Raw genomic sequence first — 3,171 nt, forward strand, 5'->3', positions numbered from 1 at the left:
GTTCCCAATATATTTATTTTTCTTCCATTTTGAGTTTTTTGGAAATAAAAACAAAATTTTCTAATTCCACACCAACCAAGACTGTACATATGAAAATCATGACCCACGATAAGAAGATCTCGGACGACTGGAAATAGTTTCAACCCTGATGAATAAGGGTGGGAAGAAAATTTTGCTAGCCTGGTGAGAGCTAGGTTGGACTGACTGACAACTAACTGCGTGCTTGCCTTTCGCATGTTACAATTGTTATTTACAACATGCTAGACAAAGCGCTGATCAGATGATGGTAACGATGGTCATGTAGGTTCCTAGATGACAAGTGCCACGACGTCGTTATGCCCTTTATGTGAAAGTTGTTGGGGATCTCCTTGAGCCTGGTGTACCGTGCGTCCAGCACACCTGAAACCAGAGGACGTTGCCATCAGCAAGCAGAAGCAAGCATCCAAATGTTCTTCATAAACTGAATTCAAGAGTGGAAGAAAACACTCACCAGCAGTATTTGAGAATGGGGACTTGCTTTAGTACACGCAGTCCAAGCCAGCAGTGTTGTTGTATGGGGGTACCATCACATCGAAAATAGTGCATGGCGTAAGCGCTGTGAAGCAGTGGAGGTCGCCTTTGTTTTCATGGTACAGAACTATGGTATCGACTGAAGCATCAACAATAATGTTTATGTTTATCTTTGCTAGATGAGCCCCTGAAGTGAGTGGTTAGGACAAGAAATAGATCAACAAATCATTTGTCAGGGATAGGAGCATTGCTAAAGACAAGAAGGAGATAGAGGAACAAGCAATGAAACATCAAACATACTATCTGAGGTGGTGAGCGCATTAGTGCGAGCCTATGAAATACTTCTAGCTCAGTCATACGACATAAGGTGCATGAAACCAAAGAGCATGTTGCTGAAGATGGTTATCCCGGGTTGGTTATGCAGAGGAATGAAAGCATGCTTGGATAAGCAGAAGATACCCAAATTTAGAAATGTACTTATCTACAACAATAAGGTAGACGAAGCGTCATTCAGATTGTAACAATTGTTTTTTGATGACGCATGCAGGTCCTAGACGACGAACCACCGTGGCATTGGTATGCATTTCATTTGGAAACCAGCCATGCTAGAGACACCCGCTGGCCGCCACTTCTGTTTTTTGAGGGAGCCAGGGCAGCCCGACACCACCGACCCATCTGAATAGTTTGGCCGACCCAAATTTGGGTTCCGATGCTTGTAATAGCCATTACCATGTCATGCACATTTGTGAGCATACTTAGTCTCGTGTTCAGTGAATTATGCAATGTATTGATCAAAAGTCACCTTTCTTCTTACTCAAAATAGAAACGAGGCTGCGTGTCCAGTTTATTTTTCTTTGAACCAATAAAATCTAGATATTCTAATAACATGTGAAAAGTGTTTCTAACACTAAATGATGCTTTTTGAAAAGGCAATATTAGGTCACTACACTCTAGTGTCTATTGGTTCAAATACAATGCTAAATGATGCTATTTGGAAAGTCGATGGAATTGAAAGACAACGGAAGAGGAGAGCGTGAAAGGAAACTTCTTCTTGCGGGCGAGGCGAATATTACATCCTATTTATTTTTCATTATTTATTTCTCAAGTATTATATTCCAATCTCTAACATTATTCGTTCCCAATATATTTATATTTCCTCCATTTTGAATTTTTTGGAAATAAAAACAAAATTTTCTAATTCCAGACCAACAAAGACTCTACACATGAAAATCATGATGCACGATAAGAAGATCCCGGGCGACAGGAAATAGTTTCAACCCTGATGTATAAGGCTAGGAAGAAGATTTTGCAAGCCTGGTGAGAGCTAGGTTGGACTTACTCACAACTAACTGCCTGCCTGCCTTTCGCATGATACAACTGTTATTTACAACAGAGTGCTAAAAGGATGATGGTAATGATGGTCATGTAGGTTCCTAGACGAAAAGTGCCACAACATCGTTACGCCCTTCATTTGAAAGTTTTTGGGGATCTCCTTGAGCCTGGAGTCCCGTGCTTCCACCACAGCTGAAACCAAAGAACGTTTTCGTCAGCAAGCAGAAGCAAGCATCCAAATGTTCTTCATAAACTGAATTCAAGAGTGGAAGAAAATACTCACCATTAGTATTTGAGAATGGGGACTCGCTTTAATACGCGAAGTCCCAGCCAGCAGTTATGTTTTATGGGGGTACCATCACATCAAAAATAGCACATGGAGTAAGCACCGTCAAGCAGTGGAGGTTGCCTCCATTTTCATGGTACAGAACTGTGCTATCCGCTGAAGCATCAACAATAGTGTTTATGTTTATTTTTGCTAGACGAGCCCCTGAAGTCAGTGGTCAGGACAAGAAATAGATCAACAAATTATTTTTCACTGATAGGAGCATTACTAAAGAAAAAAAAAGAAATAGAGGAACAAGGAATTAAACTACAAACCTACCATCTGAGGTGGTGAGCACATTAGTACCAGCCTCTGAGTTACTTCTAGCCCAGTCATACGACATAAGGTGCATGGAACCATAGAGTATCCTGCTGAAGACGATTATCCCGGGTTGGTTGTACAGAAGAACGAAAGCATGCTTGGGTAAGCAGAAGATACCCAAATTTAGAACTATAATTGTCTACAACAACAAGGTAGATGAAGCGTCATTCAGTTGGTAAAAATTCTTTTTGGATCACGCATGCAGGTCCTAGATGATGAAAAACCATGGCATGGTATGCACTTCATCTAGAAACCAGCCATGCTGGAGACACCCGTTGGTCGCCACTTCTATTTTTTGAGTGAGCCAGGGCGGCCGAACACCACCGACTCATCGGAATAGGGTCGACCCAAATTTAGGTTTTGATGCTTGTAATAGCCATTACCTTGGCATGCACATTTGTGAGCATAGTTAGTCTCATGCTTAGTAAATTATGCAATGTATTGATCTAAAGTCACCTTTCTTCTTCTTCAAAATAGAAACGAGGCCGCATGTCCAGTTTATTTTTCTTTGAACCAATAAAATCTAGATATTCTAATAACATGCTAAAAGTGTGTGTAACACTAAATGATGCTATTTGAAAAGGCAATGTTGTGTTACTACTCTCTAGTGTTTGTTGGTTCAAAGACGATGCTAAATGATGCTATTTGGAAAGTCGATGGAATAGGGAGACAACGGAAGAGGA

At 40.8% G+C, this 3,171-nt stretch overlaps 1 pseudogene; it reads right to left on the reverse strand.

Annotated features, from left to right (window-relative positions):
* Positions 1-1,964: 1,964 nt before the first annotated feature.
* On the reverse strand, positions 1,965-2,627 carry LOC119343773 (annotated as a pseudogene).
* Positions 2,628-3,171: the final 544 nt, after the last annotated feature.

Source organism: Triticum dicoccoides, unplaced genomic scaffold (assembly GCF_002162155.2).
Source record: "Triticum dicoccoides isolate Atlit2015 ecotype Zavitan unplaced genomic scaffold, WEW_v2.0 scaffold140171, whole genome shotgun sequence".
Lineage (NCBI taxonomy): Eukaryota > Viridiplantae > Streptophyta > Magnoliopsida > Poales > Poaceae > Triticum > Triticum dicoccoides.